Source organism: Brachyhypopomus gauderio, unplaced genomic scaffold, assembly GCF_052324685.1.
Source record: "Brachyhypopomus gauderio isolate BG-103 unplaced genomic scaffold, BGAUD_0.2 sc103, whole genome shotgun sequence".
NCBI lineage: Eukaryota > Metazoa > Chordata > Actinopteri > Gymnotiformes > Hypopomidae > Brachyhypopomus > Brachyhypopomus gauderio.
Genome location: NW_027506924.1, coordinates 431,361 through 454,467, shown reverse-complemented (window position 1 = coordinate 454,467; position 23,107 = coordinate 431,361). Strand labels below are relative to the sequence as shown.

General features: G+C 43.0%; 1 long non-coding RNA gene across 1 annotated transcript in view; it reads right to left on the bottom strand.

The window, feature by feature from the left end:
- Window positions 1–6,004: 6,004 nt before the first annotated feature.
- The window catches only part of LOC143497228 (uncharacterized), a 47,328-nt gene continuing 30,225 nt past the window's right edge, over window positions 6,005–23,107 (bottom strand). The window contains exons 2-3 of the long non-coding RNA XR_013125752.1: window positions 7,127–7,234; window positions 6,005–6,292 (exon numbers count right to left, since the gene is read on the bottom strand). This is a non-coding gene — a long non-coding RNA (uncharacterized LOC143497228). The remainder of the gene's footprint in view (window positions 6,293–7,126; window positions 7,235–23,107) is intronic.

The window sequence follows — 23,107 nt, the reverse complement described above, 5'->3', positions numbered from 1 at the left end:
CAAAAATGCTGCATAACAATGCTTTATAAATAAATAAAACTTTTATTATAACCAATTATTAAATGATCACCAAATAGCACCAAAATAGAACGCAATACAGCTTGGCCAATTGCCTGCCGTTTCCACAAAAAAGTGGAGACTTTTTTTTCAGTGTTTTCCCACCACATTATTAATTGAAAGCTGCGTGTGATTGGTCAGGGGGGTGTTCCAAGAAGCGGGTTAAGCGAGAAAACCCGGGTAAGTTAACTCAGTGTTCACGGAAACTCGAGGTTTTCCGTTCCAGAAACCGAGCTTAGAGAGAACCGGAGTCAGTTACTATAGCAACTTATGCTCTGAAGCTAACCTGCTCGCTGGCAGGTTAACTTGGACCTGACCCAGAGTTACAAACACGTCATCATGACGTGTCCTTTCCTCGAAGATCATGTGGATATTGAAACTCAGTTTATTCGCTGAGTTCTTCGTCGGGAACGCCTTATAAAACCCCGAATAGACATAGGCCTACTATCATTTTCGGATTATTTTTTTAACGAACGTTATCGTTTTCAGCACAATCCATTACTTACATCAATAACTTTATTATTATAATAACATTTCAAATATTACACATCGCGGATCAGCCCTAAATTCTCTCCAGATTGTTATATATCGGTCTTCGTTTTTTGCTAGTGGAAGTTTTCTTTATAGCAGTGGTTCTCAAACTTTTTAGACAAAGTACCACCAACTGTCAAACGAAAAACCTCCACGTACCACCTACTACCCCCCCCCCCCCCCCCCCAAAAAAAAAGAAAAAGCTGTTTGGCAAGTTTAAGTTGTTGACGGGGGAGGGGGGGCGAATGTAAATTGTTACCGGGAAGATGTAAAATGGACACGAATTAAGTATTATATCACGATGGTTGGCGCCAGAGCGAACTAGTAACTCAATGAATCATAGATGTGGATCAGAGGTAAATAAACTAGATTTTTTTTTGTCGGCGTGAGAAATCGGATGTGTGGCGTGTGAAGACGGTCAAATGCGTGTGTCTCACGCATTTGGCAACCCTGCTCATTACACACATATGTTATAATGTCAGGGTTGCCAACTCTCACGCATTGAGCGTGAGACACACGCCATCCACCGGCAATATAACACTGAATCTGTGTCCATTTTACGTTCGGCACTCCCCCCCCCCCCGCTCAACAACTTTCGTTCGCCGCCCCCCCCCCCCCCCCCCGCTCAACAAAATACACTCGCCACCGGCTCCAGGTTAAAATCTCACTCCAAGCGAACGTCAAAAGTTGGCAACCCTGTAATGTAGTTCTCCTGTAGTTCGTGTTGGTAGTGGTTGGTTTACAGCACAAAAAGTCTTCGTGCGACATGCCCTCATACTCATATCGCACGTAAACGAGCAAGTTGGCTAAATCTGCGACATCTATGGATTCATCTAACTGCAGTGAGAAGCATTTACTCATTTTAATTCTCTCGGTCAATGTTTGTCTGACGTTGTCCACCATTTCATCAATTCTGCGAGTGACCGTGTCGTTTGAAAGATGAACCAGGTCGAACTGTTTAGCGACATTTTCTCCGCACATAATACGAGTACTCCCTTTTAGTTTCTGAATTTCAGGACTTGTCATAATTCTGTTTTAATAAAAAAAAAATGTGTTGTGTAAAAAAAAAAAAAAACCTCAAAGCATCTTTTATTTTCCGAGCTCATCTGGCGTACCACCGCGGGGTGCTCTGCGTACCACCAGTGGTACGCGTACCACAGTTTGAGAACTACTGCTTTATAGTGTAGGAGATGCGGAATCTGTCAGCAAAGCTATGTCGGTCTGTCCGAAAACTACGTCCGGCATTAAAATGACTAGTGCCCGGTTTTGTGGTGTTTCCTGGGATTAAGCCAGTTATGGACATCAAAGAGGAATTCCACAGCATCATTGGTTTGTCTTTAATTCACACGGACAATAAAGAAATTAAGCAAAGGAGAAGCAATATGTAACGAACTTCATTCCATTTACATTTTAAGGATTTCCTAGAGTGATTGGCTGTATTGATGGAACCTACATATGCTACCTATTCCAGCACCATTAGAACATGAAAATTCATCCATAGCATTAATATACAGGTACTAACCTTAATGAATAATGTACTTATCTTTAATGGTAACAAAAATAACGTAGCTATTGTAACTGACCGTTCTTCCCATCAAGATCATATGTGATGCTTCCCACCTCATCACAAATGTTGAAGCCAGATGGCCAGGATCCATGTATGATTCCACACTGTACAACAAATCTGAACAGAGTAGGCCTGCGGTAGTTTTGCTAGTTGTTCACATGCAGTGTAATAATTAAATCATTGCAAACCCTAGTGTGATTATAGGACATGACGGCCTCCTTCATGGAGACAGAGGGTATCACTGCCTGTCCTATAGGCCTACCTTATGACTCCCTATTCAGATCCTGCACCTGGACCACAGTCCCGCTACAATCAGGCCCACAGCAAAACCAGGGCAAGAATTTAAATGACCCTAGGAATCCTCAAGGCCAGGTTCCAGTGCCTGAAGGGGCTCAGAGTAACCCCTGATAGGGCGTGCCACATAATAATGGCATATGTGGTATTACACAACATTGCAACCATCCAGGAAGAGCGACAGCCTACCATCTCTGACATGCCCACAGACGAGGAACCTTACATGCACGTGGGTGACAACAGAGATGGTGGAGTTGTCAGAGACTCCATCTGCAATCACTGCTTTCCACATTAAATCATGCACCACCACCCACCCCACCATCCACCCTGTAACCTTTTAATATACATTACAGTCAAATTCACTGTTATGTTTCATTATTTCATTTTTCCTGTAAATAAATATATTTTATATTTTAAGAATAAGATATAGTTATGTACAGCCATACCTTTGTACAATATTCTTATACTTCATTTTTATCTGATGCCATGTGTGTTTCACACCACTCAGATTAGACCTGGAATTAGTAAGTGTTCAATAAAAAAAATTTAAAACTCAATACAGTATTATAAAGTTGGAGAAAATAATAATATAATCGCACCCTTCTGCTAAATATAAAAATATAATTTTCACTCACGCATTAACTCTGTTGGCAATTTTTTGACATGCTGACTGCCTTTCAGCTACCGCAGTATTACATTTACGTTTAATAATATCTAAATATTCTGCATACGCAGTCATTAATACTTCAAGCTACAGTGGTGTGAAATACGATGTTCGGCTGATTTTCGCGTTTAAGTCCATGATAAATCCTATTTATCTGCGTTCCATTAAGAATGCCTTTCATAGTTACGCGTGAACGCGCTTCTGTCTGGGTCAACCTACTCAGAGTTGAGCGACCCTGATTACTTTAACTCCGATCCGCCGTTTTGGAACCGAAAACTCTGAGTATGTCAGATCGGGGTAAGACAACTCCGAGTTCAGGGTTAAGTTTAGAGTTTGTTAACCCCGCTTCTTGGAATACCCCCCAGATGTATGGAGCGCGCTTGACATGCGGCAGTGGAGACATTCTTCGCAGTGTTGTCCGAAACGATATGTGGTAGCAGAGGTGGGACCAAGTCAGTGTTTTGCAAGTCTCAAGTAAGTCCAAGTCTTTATCCTCAAGTCCCGAGTCAAGTCTCAAGCAAAGACAGTCAACTCAAGTCAAGTCTCGAGTCAAGACAAGCAACCGTCAAGTCAAGTCCCAAGTCTGAAACTTGGAATTTCAAGTCCTTTCGAGTCTTTTTTTTTTAACAGGAACCAACGCTTTACGAATGCTACGCTGATGCGTTTCTTTACTCGTTTTGTTGGTGTCCGCCAGCCAAAAGATGACAGATCATTTACATTTTACCTTCTCTTAATTACATAAATGTACTTAAAAAATAATGTTTCGTTACATCATTTTACACGAAAATAGCAAGCTTCATCGTAAGCAAGATGCTGTCATTACGAATGGTTATTCTAAACATTTGGATAAAATGTTTAAATGTAGACTAATAAAAGGTTAGGGTTATTTTTTCATTGTTTTCTGTTATTGTGTTGTCACGGTGTAGGCTACTATTGTTACCTGGAGATTCAGTGGGGTCACATATTCTGATGGCTGCCGTTAAAACCCCAGTTAAAAAGGCTCACCTGTACATCCCATTCATGATTTCTTTGTTGGCTGCAATGGTGAGGGGATGGTAAATCTTGTTTAAGTACATTTATGTAATTAAGAGACGATAAAATGTAAATATAAACATCTGTCATATTTTGGCTCGTGGACACCAACAAAACGAGTAAAGAAAGTGCATCAGCGTAGTTTACGTAGCATTCGTAAAGCGTTTGTGCCTCTGAACAGAAACTGTGAAATAGCGCCCCCTGTGGTCACAAAACTCGACGGTCACAGAATCTGGTGTAACACCGGTCTGCGTCAGAAGGACGGAAATGAAATTAATGGGGTGCACTTTATAAATATTAATATGCGTTTTAAAATTTAGATTTGGGGTAAAAAAAATCAAGTCTTTGCAAGTAAACAGGTTCAAGTCCAATTCAAGTCCCAAGTTATTGGTGTAAAAGTCCAAGTCAAGTCTAAGTCTCTGAACATTTTTTCAAGTCAAGTCAAAAGTCTTAATATTAATGACTCGAGTCCAAGTCATGTGACTCGAGTCCCCACCTCTGTGTGGTAGTATAAAGAAACACCCCTCAAAAACGGGAAGGAACATTTACCTGACGAAAATTATTGTTGCATTGTGTTCCAGGTTTGAAAAGTACTAACGTACTTGAAATTGTAACTGTATTTTGTTTCACAACAAATAGATGTCTGACTGAATCGATGTGATAAAAAAGCAAATTATTTCGAATAATTTCGAGTATATGTATAAATATTTAAGTTTAAGGTGCTGGGAAATATTGAAAATGGCCTTTTTCAATATTGAAAAGTGACGTACAAGTGCTTGAATTCCACCTTGTAAAGGTGTATGAACCCGGCATACATAACTGTGTTCATTGCGCTGAAGAGGTGCACGACCTCGCCTCGCACGATGGTCCTCACGCAGGGGCGGAGCCACCGCGATTGCGTCATTTTCGGCGCACGGACCCTCGCGCTGGTCGCACAGACTGAGGAAATAAACTCTCCGCTCTCTACCACTGGCAGAAACAGAGCAATACGCGCAAGGAGAGGGAGAGACAGCGAGGCACCGAAGGACAAATAAAAACGATGTTGGAAAAAAACTGTGGCACTTGCAGAGCACAAGCGCAATACTGAAGGAAAAAGCGGCTCCCAAATAGGATCCTAAAACGGCTCCCATTGTGGAGCCGGTTCCAATCGTTCACTTCAAAGAGCCGGCTCTTAGAACCGGATCATTCGCGAACAACACATCACTAATGCACGTAACACGTGTCCTTTTAAAACTTTAATTAGAAACGTGAGACAACGAATCTACAGAACAGCTCCGACAGAGGTGGATGGGGCATCTTTGACCTGCAGTACTGTAGTGATCAACACTAAAGTCCGCATGGCTTTAGCTTATTAATAGTTCAATCATGGCACTGTGTATTTTTCTTGTAACACGAGAGGTAAGTAATTGACAGTCCAGTGGAATTATATCCTGCAGATGATGGCGTGTCATGTGAATGCCATGATTAATGTGAGCGCCTGAGGCGTTGTCATGTCGAGTCGCTGTTTGTTCAGATTCCTGCAGCGTGCACATTAATAATGGGGTGATGGTGGCCATGCGCAGGTCTGTACTGCAGTAATAATAACAACATGAGATTAGTTTAAAGAATCTCATTGATGTTTGACTAGGAAAGTCATCTTAATATTGTCTTTCAATCAATGATGTTGGCGGAAGTGGAAATCTTTGAATTTGTCCAGACTGTGGTGGTGGTCCACTGTGAAGGGCATCTGGTTTATGTGGGACAAAATATCCAGGTCTTCAGAGGGTGAGACTGGCTGGATGAGACCACAAGCAGTTTAGTCAAAAATGGTTTGTTTTAAAAATTGACTAACGACATCTAGACAGGTAAGTACAGGTGACTCTGCCCTCGTGAGCTTTTGAAGATGTAGCCCCGCCCTTCCTGACACTCTATTCCTTTAAGCTGGTATACGATTCCCATAAGGCTTTAAGACATTGCCATCACAGGTAAACATTTAAGTAAAAACACAATAAATCTGTGGTCAACTTGTAGTTGGGAGTTACCCTTGTCTACTTGTTTTGGTGGGTCATTCCGACACAGATAACGCAGCCTCCCGTCCAGCTTGCGCCTCTAGGAATCATGGGTAAGAACATGTATACGTACCTTGCATGCTTAACGTCTCGAGTACACTGTAGGTGTAAAAAGGTGTAAATAGTGTAAATAGTGTAAAAAGGTAAGTACAGACTGGTATTGTGGTCCTGGGTCACCACATTACACACACTACAGTATAACTTGGTTCTGTTCAGTAAAGCTGGCTAAGATATGAGTTACAAAACACCCCAAGTGTGAGCGTGCACACTACTGTAGCAACTGTATACCTGAAATGTTAATTATTCAGGGGTTCTTTCCTCTGTTTAATTTCGATTAGTGGTGTTTGTGTCACTAGCCAGAACCTGTAATTGCTGAATGCAGTGTTGTCTTTGGGGAAACTAAGTCAAAGAATGTGAAGTTATAGTTTGAGTTTATTCTTGCTCAGCTGTGTAAGTAAATTCTACAGCTTTACATTGATGCCCATGTGTTTTGCTCTGAAAGTGTTTGCTGCATTTTTGAAGACGAACGTGCATTTGTTTCATTTGTGTAAATTCTTATTTTCTGCATGTCGATAGATGGGGATTTGGCATAATGCATCATAAATGAACCTCAATGAAACAGGATGCTGTAACCACTTAGGAGTTCCATAACCTATAAAGTTAAAAGGAATGCACATTTATGATGGTATCTGTCTCACCCTTCTGGGGTGTGCTCTTTTTCCTCACACCAGCAGAGGTCTGTGAGTTTGAGGGTGCAGTGTGGTATTTCTGCTATGTTAGACCCCCCCACCCAAGGATAAGCTGATGAGTGCATTAGCTTATTCTTGGGTGGGTGGGGCATGTATGTATTCATGGGTGTGTCCTTCTAGCACAGTATTCTTTACATGTATATGCTCCTTCTCCCTGCAGCCTGTGGTCACTGGATCTCCTGACCTGTTTCCTGATCTTCATCTGAGGAGCTTCCTGCTCTTCTCCTGGTCGGGCTGGGGTCTCTGCTCAACGTGGTTAACCGTACAGTAGGTTGGAACTCGGGCGTGATCCCTGTTGGGCAAGAGCAGGAAGGCAGGAGTCTTTTAGGTATTAAAACCAAACTGTGCTTAGTTCTCCTGTAGTTTGGGTATTTACTACAGGAGTCTTTTAGGTATTAAAACCAAACTGTGCTTAGTTCTCCTGTAGTTTGGGTATTTACTACAGGAGTCTTTTAGGTATTAAAACCAAACTGTGCTTAGTTCTCCTGTAGTTTGGGTATTTACTACAGGAGTCTTTTAGGTATTAAAACCAAACTGTGCTTAGTTCTCCTGTAGTTTGGGTATTTACTACAGGAGTCTTCTACTACGTTATGTCCAGAATCTTTTTTATTGTCAGTTATTTTTATTGATTTAAGGTAGGAGCTCTTTGAATGGTGTCTGGTTTGGAAGATAAATCTGGTAAGTTCAAGTACATTTTAAATTTTTAGCCAATTTAATGAGTATTGGAAATGTAGTCAAGGAGATTGGCAAACTGTGCAGTTCTCCTTCAGCACAGAGGGGTTGTTTTCTAGACATCATGGTGTGTTTTTCCAGTACTTTTCTATACTGCAGAGATTCCAGAAAGTACCTGGTGTACTTCCGTTGAAGTGGTATTAAATACTACAGTATATGACACATGGTTTCCAGAGCAGCAGAGCCGTTTTGGACAGAAGTCCTTAAACATCTCTGCAAGCAAAGTGCTTCTGTACCCCTAGGAGGTGAACCCAGGGGGCGAGAACTTCTCCAGTGGTTTCAACACACAAAGGGGAGCAATCAAATTTATAGCCTACTGAATCTGAAAGTGTTTGTATTTTTATTGTTCATTTTGACTGATCTGGTAAACATTGGAGGAATACTTTTACACCCACTGGCCATGAAGTTTGCTTAAGTGACCTGCCAGCAATAAAGTACTGTGGAACATCTCTTCACCTTTTGGACCAAACATGGCAGCAGGACTTTTTTAACCCATCATGTACCTACATGCTATTCCAATTTGAATATTAAATGATCACAGAGCCAATCACAGGGATGTACAGAAGTGGAATAGTAGTTAGCTAATTTATATAAAAATAAAGAAATTAGAATACTGACAGTTTAAGAATGAGTAGCACCAAAAAAAAGTATGATTCAAATATGCATCAAGGAAGGGGATGTCAAAAGCCACACCCTCGTGTATAATCAGGGATGATGACAGAGGCCACACTTTTATGAATAATCAGACGGATGATGCCAGTGGCCACACCCTTTATGTGTAATCAGAGGGATGATGCCTGTGGCCACACCCTTTGTGTATAATCAGGGCAATGCCAGAGGCCACACACTTTGAGTCTAATCAAAGGGGGGATTCCAGAGTTCATGAAGTTCATTTTTAGTAAGAACTTTGTCAAATGTATATTTAAAAAAGTTTTTAATTATACATTTTTATCAAATATTTTATTTTATTAAACGTGTTGGGCTTAAAACTGTCACGTTGAGGACCCCGGCCCCTCCCTTTTGGGCGTGTGTTCACGTCGTCTACGTCTCCTAGTCTGCGTCAGTGGATCTCCGTGGGTGCGGTTGTGTCTTGTGCTGATTCGTCTCACCTGTGGCTCGTCTCGTCATCACGTGGGGCTTATGTGGTTTGTCTACTTAATGTGGGTTCGCGCAGTGTCCTGTGCTCGTCGTTGTCTGAGTCTGCACGTTTTCGTGTATATGTATGTGTTCTCGTGCGCTTTTGTGCAATATCTGTCAGTGTATTAAAGTGACGTTGTTGACTGAACCAGCGGACTCGTGTCTCATCCGTCTCTCTGTGGCCAGCGTCACAAAAAGTATGTTAATGACAAACAGTTTCAAATATTGTGTATCATCAATCTACTGCACCACTTCCATGATTTAAGATGCTTAATCTATTAAATGTTTTCAGTCTCACTGTTTCATGCTCCAAAACCACTTCTGGGAATTAGACCAGGAGAAAGAGTTTACACTGGTTCTGTATGTGAATCAGTAATTGTGTGGTTTATTATTGTGTCCTGAAACTTGTTTACTTCTATTGAAGTTGCAGTTTTTTGCTGTCTAGTGTTTTTTGGCAATAACAACTGAACCTGATGCCAATAATGTAATCAGGTTTTTGTCAAAAGACATTTTGCAAAAGGCTACAGTGTGAAATATTGCTTGTTAAAATAAGATTCACAATTTCAAATTTTATCAAATGCTTGACATGGTGGTGGAGGCAATTGTTGTTACAGATGATTTTATCCAAAAAGCAAGAGCTTGTTTCAGCTATTGGTGACATAAACATGGATAATAATAACAAGGAAATAACAGATAACTGGTTACAACTTTGTGGTTACAGCGCTATCCGGTGGAGAAAGCAAGTTCAGTGCAGTGGATGTAGAAAACTGGGGCGAATACGTACTGAAGATGGTCTGTTATAGCCTCTGTGCAGACATGTAGCCTCGTATCAGCTGCTGGGAGTCCAGATGTTATTAAAATACACGTAAAGAAGAGGTGTTTATGCTGCAGGCAAGCAGTTCCTACAAACTATGTAGTTATATTTGGTCAGAGACCAGTCCAGCACATAAGGAACTCTGAAAGGTCCCGTTTCTATGGAAAACTTTACTTGAAACCACGACTTTGACGCATTTTTAGTTTGTGTTGAAGTTTCTCATCTGGAATCTTCATATTTATACATACATATACATACACCGTCTTTCTCCAACTGTGTGTGTGTGTGTGCAGAGCATGCTCACTGATCTTGATCAGCACTCATCTCCTTTTGGCTTGGAGCCAATACTTGCATGCAAACCATCACCTTCTGTAGTGCCTAACTTTTGAAAACAAGATTAAAAGTGTTTTACTTTACACATGCTTTACGAAGCTTAAAACAGCAAAATTCAATATTTAAAAATGCTCTGTAAATCTCATATGCTCACATCAGTGTCTTGGATTCACATGAACAAGTGAACTGAATTGTGTTTGACAGGGAGTTTCTGCAGTATGCAAATGTAACGTGATTTCTAAGCCTCTCTGATTTTCAGGGTAACAGTGGGGACTTAAATCTGACCGGTGACTCTGAGAACCAACTGAACTTCAGTTACGTTGTTCAAGACCTTAAGGTTTGGGTGGACACTATCGTCTCTGCTAGGTCGTGACGCTAATATAGGCATGTATCTCCCGATGTGGCCCTCTAAACTCTTAAACTCGGTTTGTCTAGCTGGAAGGGAGGGTCTCAAAAATCACAATGTCTGTGTAGTTTTACTCTACTGTCCATTAGCATTGATTAGCCGGTACCTTCAGAAACTTCTGGCAGTGTTAGACACCAACTCAACATTTACTGGCTGAAGGAGAAGCTTCAGGACCACGGACAGCGACTGTCATACTCGCATCAATGGACGTGTCTTGGACCAGAGTTTGCAACCTGCGTCGTCGGAGGTGTAGTCATTAACAACAGCCCGGAGCGGATCATCAGGCCCAAGCGACGATGCCCGTGGTCGTCAGCCTCGATAAAAGGCACGTCGTGCTACTCTTCCATGCACATTCCAGTCAAAAATCGCTGCGCTTTGTTCCGTTTCATTCTTCTTCTCTTGAATTGTAACACACACAATTAAAGACGGGTTTCTACTCGAGCATTTGACCCGTTTCTTCGTGTTTAGACCACGCATGACTCATTCAGATCGTTGCTGCGTCCATTCACGTGTCGTCGTTTCGTGCTCCACGTCTTCGCCACGACTTACAACACGGACAAAGGACAAAATATAGAACATCTACGACTGTTCTTAAGTAGTAAAAATCTGATTATGCATGAAATGTAAGCCACAGAGCACAATGATGCGAAAACAACGATTTCCTCCAACGGAGAAACGGTGGTTCTACACAGATCAGATTCAAGACACGGCTTTACTTTCGTAATCCATTTATAAAATTGTATGGAGATAATTTATCTATTTTTCATGAATGTCTAGACAGCATAAGAATATATGGTCAAACAACTTTATTATTTACTATTTACATATAATTATGTCAAATATGATATATTCGACACCATGCTGACAGACACAGCAAACCTTCTTGCCACACCTGGCATTGATGTGCCATCCTGGATGAGCTGCACTACCTGAGCCACTTCTATGAGTTGTAGACACGGCTTCATGCTACGTCTATGGTGAGAGAACTGACACAATGCAAAAGTGACCAAAACATCAGCCAGAAAGGATGAGAATAGAGAAAAGGTCTGTGGTCACCACCTGCAGAACCACTCCTTTATAGGGGGGGTCTTACTAATTGTCTCTCATTTCTACCTGTTGTCTGTTCCATTTGCACAACAGCAGGTCAAATTGATTCACAATCATTGTTGCTTCCTAAATGAACAGGTTGGTTTCACAGAAGTGTGGTTGGACTTGGAGTTACAAAGTGTTCCCTTTATTTTTTTGAGCAGTGTATATCCGTATGCAGATCACTGGAAATAAAATCACTAGACCCTGCAGGTGATATTTCTTTTGAGTTTTATATCCATGTTTTATATTGGCCTTAGCTAGAAGAGGATCATGAATGCTTCTCATTATTCACTGACGGTATTATTATCTGATTGTGGAGGCTAAGCACAGGTTACTGTGACTGAGTGGAAGAGATCTTCTGAGATTTAATTTTATGTACTGTATTTATTTTTGTAGCCTGAAGTTGTCTTATCATGTATGGACAACACCAAAATAGTTTGTGGTGTTATCTTTTTACACTCAGGACTGTACGCTTTTCTACAATGGCCTGAGACAGTGTGTGTGTGTATGTGTGAGTGAGAGAGAGATGGTCTCTCACTAAATGTGCTCGACTCAGGTCTCTGGGCTACCTGATAATACCTCATAACCTTGACGTTTATTCATTCTCTCTCTGACCCTTCAGACTCATTTCAAGGCCGCAATGTGTGATTTGAAATAAAACCAGTTGAATGGGTTTAGGTTAAAAAGTCCTCCTCTTGTTATCATTTCTACCTGCATTATTGAGTTATTAGACAGAGGGGAGCAGTCACGTTCATGTCATGTGACCTGCCTTGTCCCTGCAACATACAACTTACAATCACAACGAGGAAGTGAGTCTGCGGTGTGAGTTTAGTCCGGCCCACCAGACGCTGGTTTTGTTCTGTTTGCCACAGGGAGGATCATAAACACACAAAAAGCTCTGTGCAGAGTCACTGACCCAGCAACAGCTGTTCCTACACTGATAAAGAAAACTCAAACCATTTCCTGGCAAGGTCAGTCAGCCCTAAGGCAGGTATGGTTTCCCAGAGCCCTGGAGCAGCCCCACAGGCTGGGAGGAGCCCAATAGGCTGGGAGGAGCCCTATAGGCAGGGAGGAGCCCTATAGGCAGAGAGGAGCTCTACAGGCTGGGAGGAGCGCTATAGGCTGGGAGGAGCCCTACAGGCAGGGAGGAGCCCTACAGGCAGAGAGGAGCCCTACAGGCTGGGAGGAGCCCTACAGGCTGGGAGGAGCCCTATAGGCAGGGAGGAGCCCTATAGGCTGGGGGGAGCCCAATAGGCTGGGGGGAGCCCTATAGGCAGGGAGGAGCCCTATAGGCAGGGAGGAGCCCTATAGGCTGGGGGGAGTCCTATAGGCAGGGAGGGGCCCTATAGGCTAGGAGGAGCCATGAAAAACCTGCTGGAGTGTTGATCCTCCTAAGGTCAGACGATCGAAGCAAACTGTTTTGTTTTTGTTCTGTAGCCAGGGCTGGAGTGAAAACGTGGAACAGCTTCCATCTCCTGAGGACTGGGTCCGGACACGCAGACCTCGGTGTTCTCGCCTGGCAGCGGTGCGGGGAAGGCGGGGAGGGCCTCGTCTCAGTACGCCATCACGTCTTCCTTCCTGTTGTTCTCCGGCCGTCTGCTGCTTACCTGCTCTTCCCAGTGTCTACATTCATCGTGGATCCTTTTTCACTATCTCTCCTCCCTGGAGTTTTCTACCCGCTCTCTTCCTCTCTCGCCCATCAAGTTCTCCCAGTGCTGTCTGATTGCTAGAACAGGATGAGTGAGCTCTGATTGGTTGAGAAAAAGTCTTAATGCCATGGAAACAGCTTGAGTGACAGCTCTGAGCTCTCAGATGTGTCTGAAGGTTTGGGCGGGTGCCTTTGAAGTGCTATTAGACTCACCAGGATGAAATGGCTAACTTTGTTTCAAATTTCCTCTCACCTTTGCTCGAGGGAAAAGCTTATGCTAGTGGTGTTCAGTGTGAGTCATGGCAAATCTGTCCATCTTCTTTAAGCCAGCCACCATCACTTTATTTCCAATCTCTCTCACAGTGTGTATATGTGGGGAAGAGGGAGAGACCTACCAGGGCCACAGGGAAAGTGAGAGATCTGATTGCCAGCCTGGTTTTGAGTGAGGGAGTGAACTAGTGTGTGTATGTGTGTGTGTGTGTGTGTGTCAATCTAGAACTCGGAGTCAAGCGGGAGGGTGTAATCTCTTCCAAAGATGGCTGAATTTTAAGATACAGCCAATCTGAGAGTGTGTGCATGTGTGTGTGTGTGAGGAGATTTTTTTGACCTCTTTAATGCGATGTCTGTGTAGCACTGCCAATTTCTTGAAATTCCTCATGCATATTCGCTCTTTTAGGACTATGACATTCAAATATGTCAGGTGCTGATTTTAAATACAAAGATATTTATCCAAATGACATGGAAATTATACTATTTTGTGTAGTCCATACTACATACTAGTGCATATTTTGGCTAGTGTAGTCCACAAGAAATAATACGGGGACCTATAGAATGTTTAGTAACTTAAGCATAAAAGGATTTATAAAATTTTACATTCATATTTACATGCCCAGTGATACCAGGTCTGTCACCATGTCTAACTAGAATCACGTTTGTCGAGTACATTTAAACACATACAGTATGATTAAACACACATATACACCCTAGCGATGCCCAAGGGATAGCACCTGGTACTTTGGTGTTATGGTCACCTGATCATTTGGTGTTATGGGCACCTGGTCTTTTGGTGTTATGGGCACCTGGTCCTTTGGTGTTATGGGCACCTGGTCCTTTGGTGTTATGGTCAAACTACAGTGGCTTGGTCATCTACATGACAACTTACCATGGCAATTCATTTCTGTGTCTATAGTTTAACTGTACAAGGACAGCGTGTGGTTTACGACGGTGAAGCATAACCTGTATCTGGTCTCACCTGTTCCACACTGGGGACCATTACTTCCTCAAAGGCTTCACTTCAGTCATGTGCAGTCAGTCAGTGTCCACTAACAGCCCTTCAGAGGACAGATTTCATGTTTGCATGTAGTACCATGTCTCTGACTCCACCAGGGGGCAGAGGAAGCACATCTGTGCAGCATATGGCAGCTTGAGTTCTGCTGATGACATTTCGGTCCGTTTATCATTCGCCCTGCTGTCGGAGAACTCACAGCCTGGAGTTATGAGTACCGGTCCTGGATCAGGAACAACTGACACAGATGTTATGTGTGCACAACCCAAGAAATACTGGCATCATGTTTATAATAAATAAAAGCTCTGGTTTTTACAACACCAGCTTATGTATGTCGAACAGGAGCTTTGCTGAGATGTGTGGTACACTGCTCATTGGAGTGAATTCACTTTTTAATTATAAACCCACATTTCAAAGTGTAGGACATTTGCAAAACTAAATCAGGCTTAAAGTTGCACAAACAATCTGCCCAGCTCTAGCTGCTGTTGCATACTGCTGCCACTAGGGGCCAATAGAGTATCATCTGTTTCAGTCCAATGATTCCACCTAAACAGAAAAAAACTTTTACAATATTAAATGAACATTTTTTCTGCCCCTCCAAACACTAAAAGACAAGAACCAAAACTCATTCTCATCATCTACCCGACTCCAAGGAGGGTGCGAGAGAGGAAGAGGCAGGGAAGGGTGTGTGTGCGGAGGGGCGAGAGAGAGGGAGGGAGGAAAGGAGGAAAGAGGATGGAGGAACGATAGAAAGACAGAGAGAAATAGACAGGGTGGGAGAGAAGGAGTGAAAGCATGGGCTAAAATGAGAGAGATAGATACTGATTGTGGGCTAGAACAATGGAGAGGGTGGGGGTATAGAGAGATTGTGTAGTAGAGAAAGAGAGGGTGGGGTATAGAGAGAGGGTGGGGTATAGAGAGAGGGTGGGGTACAAAGAGAGGGTGGGGTACAGAGAGAGTGTGGGGTACAGAGAGAGGGTGGGGTATAGAGAGAGGGTGGGGTACAGAGAGAGGGTGGGGTACAGAGAGAGGGTGGGGTATAGAGAGAGGGTGGGGTACAAAGAGAGGGTGGGGTACAGAGAGAGGGTGGGGTACAAAGAGAGGGTGGGGTACAGAGAGAGGGTGGGGTACAGAGGGAGGGTGGGGTACAGAGAGAGGGTGGGGTACAAAGAGAGGGTGGGGTACAGAGAGAGGGTGGGGTACAGAGAGAGGGTGGGGTACAGAGGGAGAGTGAGGTAAAAGATGGACATGCTACACCCTGGAGTGGGTCAGAATAAAGGTTTGGTCAGGACACCAGGAATTCTGGAGCTTTATATTGTGTTATGGGGTTTAATGAGGCCTAAAGATCAAACCTATAAAAGAAGGAGAGAGAAAGAGAGAGAGAGAGAGAGAAAGAGAGAGAGAGAGAAAGAGAGAGAGACCAGCTCCCGACTTACAAGAGCGTCTGCAATTAAGAAACAATCGTGTATGTTCACCTGCCTAGCGGTTGGAGGTCTACACCCGCCCTCCCCTCCACCTGGAAGGCCACGGAAACACAGCGGCTTTCCTTCCACATTCTGTTTCGCCTGAAAGATCGAACGTCTTTAGATTTAGACTTTGAGTGACAGAGCCGATATGCCTCCACTGAAGAAGGGATGAAAAGCGAGAGAGAGAGAGAGAGAGAGAGAGAGAGAGAGAGAGAGAGAGAGAGAGAGAGAGAGAGAGAGAGAGATGAGGAAAGGGATTTTCTTGAAGGGAGCGGGATGTCAGATTAGTGGGATCCTGCCTACAGATGATACTTCTGCTACAGCAGTGTTTAGAGAGAGAGAGAGAGAGAGAGAGAGAAAGAGAGAGAGAGAGACAGAGCCACGGTTTATGCAGTCTTGGACGTGCGTGTCTGATCAAAAGACAGTGGTGTGACTGCATGTCTGATCAAAAGACAGTGGTGTGACTGTGTGTCTGATCAAAAGACAGTGGTGTGACTGTGTGTCTGATTCACACATTCCCTCAGACCAAGGCTGCTGCATTTCTGATGGAAGGGGTTTTGATGGATTTTTGTGCTAGTCTCTGTTACCTTTAGGTTAAATCTCTACTAACAGCCCTGAAAGAAGTCGACACACAACACAGAGCCAGAGATCCAGGAGACTGTACTGGTTAATAATGATGCTGCTTTAGAGATCCAGGAGACTGTACTGGTTAATAATGATGCTGCTTTAGAGATCCAGGAGACTGTACTGGTTAATAATGACGCTGCTTTAGAGATCCAGGAGACTGTACTGGTTAATAATGACGCTGCTTTAGAGATCCAGGAGACTGTACTGGTTAATAATGATGCTGCTTTATAGATCCAGGAGACTGTACTGGTTAATAATGACGCTGCTTTAGAGATCCAGGAGACTGTACTGGTTAATAATGATGCTGCTTTAGAGATCCAGGAGACTGTACTGGTTAATAATGATGCTGCTTTAGAGATCCAGGAGACTGTACTGGTTAATAATGATGCTGCTTTAGAGAACCAGGAGACTGTACTGTTTAATAATGACGCTGCTTTATAGATCCAGGAAACTGTACTGGTTAATAATGATGCTGCTTTAGAGATCCAGCAGACTGTACTGGTTAATAATGATGCTGCTTTAGAGATCCAGGAGACTGTACTGGTTAATAATGATGCTGCTTTAGAGATCCAGGAGACTGTACTGGTTAATAATGATGCTGCTTTAGAGATCCAGGAGACTGTACTGGTTAATAATGACGCTGCTTTAGAGATCCAGGAGACTGTACTGGTTAATAATAACACTGCTTTATAGATCCAGGAGACTGTACTGGTTAATAATGATGCTGCTTTAGAGATCCAGGAGACTGTACTGGTTAATAATGATGCTGCTTTAGAGATCCAGGAGACTGTACTGGTTAATAATGACGCTGCTTTAGAGATCCAGGAGACTGTACTGGTTAATAATAACACTGCTTTATAGATCCAGGAGACTGTACTGGTTAATAATGATGCTGCTTTAGAGATCCAGGAGACTGTACTGGTTAATAATGACACTGCTTTAGAGATCCAGGAGACTGTACTGGTTAATGTTGCATAGCTCAATCCAGAAAAACAATCTGAATCCTTTCTCAGAGGTTTTGCAATGATGTCATCACACACCAAAGCACACCCAAACATACACACACTGCAGAGGTGATACAAGGATATCACACACACACACACACACACACACACACACACACACACACACACACACACACACACACACACACACACACACACACACACACACACACACACCAGAAGTGTTACAAGGGTATCACAAACACATCCCAGAGGTGTTACTAGGTTATTATCTTACACACACACACACACACACACACACACACACACACACACACACACACACACACACACACAACAAAAGTGTTACTAGGATGTCATTTTGTTTAGGCATTTGGATTACTTGGGTGGGCAGCAACAAACACTGAAACCAGCAGCAAATCTGTTACAGCTAGGGTGGAGCTGGCCAGCTAGCTATGCCATGACTAAACCAGCACCCTTGTGTTCTTGTGTGTGCTAAAGCTGATTTTGCCTTAGACAGCCATAGTGGAGAGCCATAGAAGACAGTGTAAACACAGTGGGCAGGTGCTGTAGTTTGATATAGTGTGTTTTGGAGTGGTGTGCTGTGCAGTGCTGTGGTTTGATGTGATGTGGTGTGGTTTGATATGGTATGGTTTGATGTGGTATGATATAATGTGGTTTGATGTGGTGTTATGTGGTTTGATATGGTGTTATGTGGTTTGATATGGTATGGTTTGATGTGGTATGATTTGATGTGGTGTGGTTTGATGTGGTGTTATGTGATTTGATGTGATATGATGTAATGTGGTTTGATATTGTATGATGTGATGTGGTGTTATGCGGTTTGATGTGATGTGGTGTGATGTGGTTTGATGTGATATGATGTAATGTGGTTTGATGTGGTATGATGAGATGTGGTGTGATGTGGTTTGATGTGGTATGATGTGATGTGGTTTGATGTGGTTTGATTTGATGTGATGTGGTGTGATGTGGTTTTATGTGGTGTGGTTTGTTGTGATGTGGTGTGATGTGGTGTGGTTTGATGTGGTGTGGTGTGGTTTGATGTGGTATGATGTGATGTGGTGTGGTGTGGTTTGATGTGGTACGGTGTGATGTGATGTGATGTGGTTTGATGTGGTATGATGTGATGTGATGTGGTTTGATGTGGTATGATGTGATGTGGTTTGATGTGGTTTGATGTGATGTGGTTTGATGTGGTACGGTGTGATGTGGTTTGATGTGGTATGATGTGATGTGGTTTGATGTGGTATGATGTGATGTGATTTGATGTGGTGTGGTGTGATGTGGTATGATGTGATGTGGTGTGATGTGGTTTGATGTGGTGTGGTTTGATGTGGTGTGATGTGGTTTGATGTGATGTGGTGTGATGTGGTTTGATGTGATGTGGTTTGATGTGGTGTGATGTGGTGTGGTTTGATGTGATGTGGTGTGGTTTGATGTTGTATGGTGTGATGTGATGTGATGTGGTTTGATGTGGTGTGGTTTGATGTGATGTGGTGTGGTTTGATGTGGTGTGGTGTGGTTTGATGTGGTATGATGTGATGTGGTTTGATGTGGTATGATGTGATGTGATGTGGTTTGATGTGGTGTGATGTGGTTTGATGTGGTTTGATGTGGTGTGGTTTGATGTGATGTGGTGTGATGTGGTGTGGTTTGATGTGGTGTGGTGTTGTTTGATGTGGTATGATGTGATGTGGTGTGGTGTGGTTTGATGTTGTATGGTGTGATGTGATGTGGTGTGGTTTGATGTGGTATGATGTGATTTGATGTGGTGTGGTGTGGTGTGATGTGGTGTGGTTTGATGTGATGTGGTTTGATGTGATGTGGTGTGATGTGGTTTGATGTGATGTGATGTGGTGTGGTGTGGTTTGATGTGGTGTGGTGTGGTTTGATGTGGTGTGAAACACTACACACTAGTGCTGTACACACCCACAACATGAAGAGAGCATATACAGGATGTGTTACGGTGTGTGAGTGACAGTGTGATTGTGTGTTTACTATGAGCAGGAAATGAACAACACCACTTGCAAGGATGGAGCTTTGCTGTCTCCACGGAAACCATCTCCTTGAAAGCAAACAGCCAGGTAAGGCTGAATACACACACACACACACACACACACACACACACACACACACACACACACACACACACACACACACACACACACACACACACAAAGAGGGGAAGGGAGTAAGACAAAGAAACAGAAACCAAATAAGTAAACCAATTATACTACGGTGGGTTTAAGGCGGTGATTAGCTGATATTATTATGCGAATTTGTGTATGGGTTACACAAGCATTACACAACAGATCCAGCCAGCCTGAGAATGTTATGGAGCTGCATTTGTCTATTACACACGCAGAGTCAATGTTTAGTCAATGTTGCACTAAGAAAGCTTAATTTCTATGTCCATGTGTGTGTGTATGTATGGTGTGGTGTGGTGCGGTTTGATATGGTGTGATGTGATTAAATAGGGTGTGGTGTGGTTTAATGTGGTATGATGTGATTTGATGTGGTGTGGTTTGATGTGGTATGATGTGATTTGATGTGGTGTGGTTTGATATGGTGTGAGGTGATTAAATAGGGTATGGTGTGGTTTGATGTGGTGTGATGTGATTAAATAGGGTGTGGTGTGGTTTGATGTGGTGTGATGTGTTTAAACAGGGTGTGGTGTGGTTTGATATGGTGTGACGTGATTAAATAGGGTGTGGTGTGGTTTGATATGGTGTGATGTGATTAAATAGGGTGTGGTGTGGTTTGATATGGTGTGATGTGATTAAATAGGGTGTGGTGTGGTTTGATGTGGTGTGATGTGATTAAATAGGGTGTGGTGTGGTTTGATGTGGTGTGATGTGTTTAAATAGGGTGTGGTGTGGTTTGATATGGTGTGACGTGATTAAATACGGTGTGGTGTGGTGTGGTTTGATGTGGTATGATGTGATTTGATGTGGTGTGGTTTGATATGGTGTGATGTGATTAAATAGGGTGTGGTGTGGTTTGATATGGTGTGATGTGATTAAATAGGGTGTGGTGTGGTTTGATATGGTGTGACGTGATTAAATAGGGTGTGGTGTGGTTTGATATGGTGTGATGTGATTAAATAGGGTGTGGTGTGGTTTGATATGGTGTGATGTGATTAAATAGGGTGTGGTGTGGTTTGATGTGTGAAACGCCACAGACTGGTGCATGAACACAACATGAAGAGAGTACACATGATGTTACGGTGTGTGAGTGACAGTGTGTTTATGTCTATGTGCTTTTGCATACATGTATGTGTACATGTCTATGTGTATATATATGTGAGTATACATGTATATAAGTATGTATGTGTGTATGTCTATATGTGTATGGATGTATGCGTGTACAAGTGTGCATGTGTGTGTGTGTGTATATGTTCTGTATATGTGTGTTTATGTGTATATTATGTACTTTCAAACGAGCTTTATTATTACCACACTCTTTGGTGAGTGTGTATGCGTGTGTGTGTGTGTGCGTATTTACACCGACGCGCCACACAAGCAGTCTTTGGTGTGTGCATGTTTAAAACCATGCCACACATTTAATGTTGACACCTTAAAACATCTGCACTGCTGAAAGGCCTCGTATCCACTGTTATTAGTATATAAATTCAGCTGCCGCATTACCGCACATTTAGAGGGATTATGGAAACACACACAGACATTCCATGCAGTGTTTCCTGATGGCTCGAGACGGCACTCAAGATGTGAGTGTGTGTGTGTGTGTGTGTGTGTGTGTGTGTGTGTGTGTGTGTGTGTGTGTGTGTGTGTGTGTGTGTGTGTGTGTGTGAGTGAGACGAACTGGCTCAGTGCCCTGATGCTTTTTCACGTTTTCAAAATGTTATCGTTCACTGCTCACACAAATCTCTCCTCTGTCTCTCTCTCTCTCTCTCTCTCTCTCTCACACACACACACACACACACACACACACACACACACACACACACACACACACACACACACACACACACACACACACACACACACACACACACATTTAGCAGAAGGAAGAACTGCCATAATCAAGTGCCTCACAAGCAGCTTCCTGTTCATTAGTGGCAGGCTTTTGGAATGACGGCAGATTAATGTCCCTTGTCGCCATCCATATATAGAAGACATGCAGGATGACATCATCTGGCGGGAAAACATGGGACAACACGCACGCACGCACGCACGCACGCACACACACACACACACACACACACACACACACACACACACACACACACATACACACACACACGCACACACGCACACACACACACACACACACACACACAAGGTAGAAATGGCGCTCAACAGAAAGAAGTGGAGCAAGACAGGAGTGGGGGGAGAGGGAGGTAGAGAGAGAGCAGGGTAATTCCATACTGTTTTCTTTCATTCTGTCTGTTCTGCGAGTCTCCTCTGCTTGCAGACGGACGCTAATTCTCTCTAATTAGTGCTAATTGGTTGGATTGGACACGTTTATAATTAGGCAGAGTGGAGTTCTGGAATGTGTTCTAAGAATCACTCCAGCCATAACAGGCATCGTCTCTCCAGTCAGACAGACGTCTGTATGACCTGCTGCACAACCACATTAAAGATATCCAGCCTGTGTTCTGGGCTTAAGCCCTGGCTTGGAATCAATTAATATCTGTGGGCTCCATTTGTAGGTGTCTACAAGAAGACTGTGGTAGCCGTTACCCAACCAGAGGAATCGTCCAATGAAAAGATTATCACCAAACCACGTTGTCATGACACTTCACACATGGGGTATTCACATGGTTAATCTCCAGACTAGCTGTAGCAAATTTGTTGCTATTTATTGTAGAGCTTGCCAAGGCTAATCCTCTAGTTAATGTGTATACACTGGAAACTGGTATCCCTGCTCCCCACAGAATATCACAATATCACTACAAAGAGCTAGAGTTCACTGTTCTAACATCATGTTGTATGCATGATCTGATCAAGTACTTATCATCTTAGAACTAAAACACAGCAAACAGAACGAAGGCCCAGTGTGGTTTAATAGCACTTAGAAGGCAGTGCGTCTTTGTACCGTCTCCATCCTAGTTTACATTAGACTTCCTTTACCTTTACTGATGTGTAGTCTACCTGTCAAGCGCTTTCATTAAAATGAAGAAAAAAAAATTCATTGGATCTGCTTATCACATTGGACTTAGACATGGTTTTTGTCCTACGCAGAACTATCCTGTGTTCACCCATGATAAAATCGTGGTAATCACTTACTATTCACTTGGTAGTTGCTGTTTATAATAGTTTAACCATGAACACTTACGTTGTGTTGTGACTGGATTAGCAGCGTTTCTGAATTTGCAGAGCACTTCCGAAATGTTGCGCACGCATTGACATTTTGGTGATTTTGTTTTTGCATATTTGCAGCACGGTGGGTCTTCTCGGCCCCACCGTAGATAATGACTAGAAAACCAGACGCTCTAATTGTATTACTTTTCACAAATAAACTACTCCATTGTTTTCATGCCCAATCAAAGAAGTCCTTTCACCCACCGCGTGTCAAGGAATATGGTGGTAGAGCCCACATGTGTAGATCGTGACAGAAACACACTTACCTCCTACAAAAAATGTGGGCTCCATCCGAACTTATACAGTACGCCAAAGCAG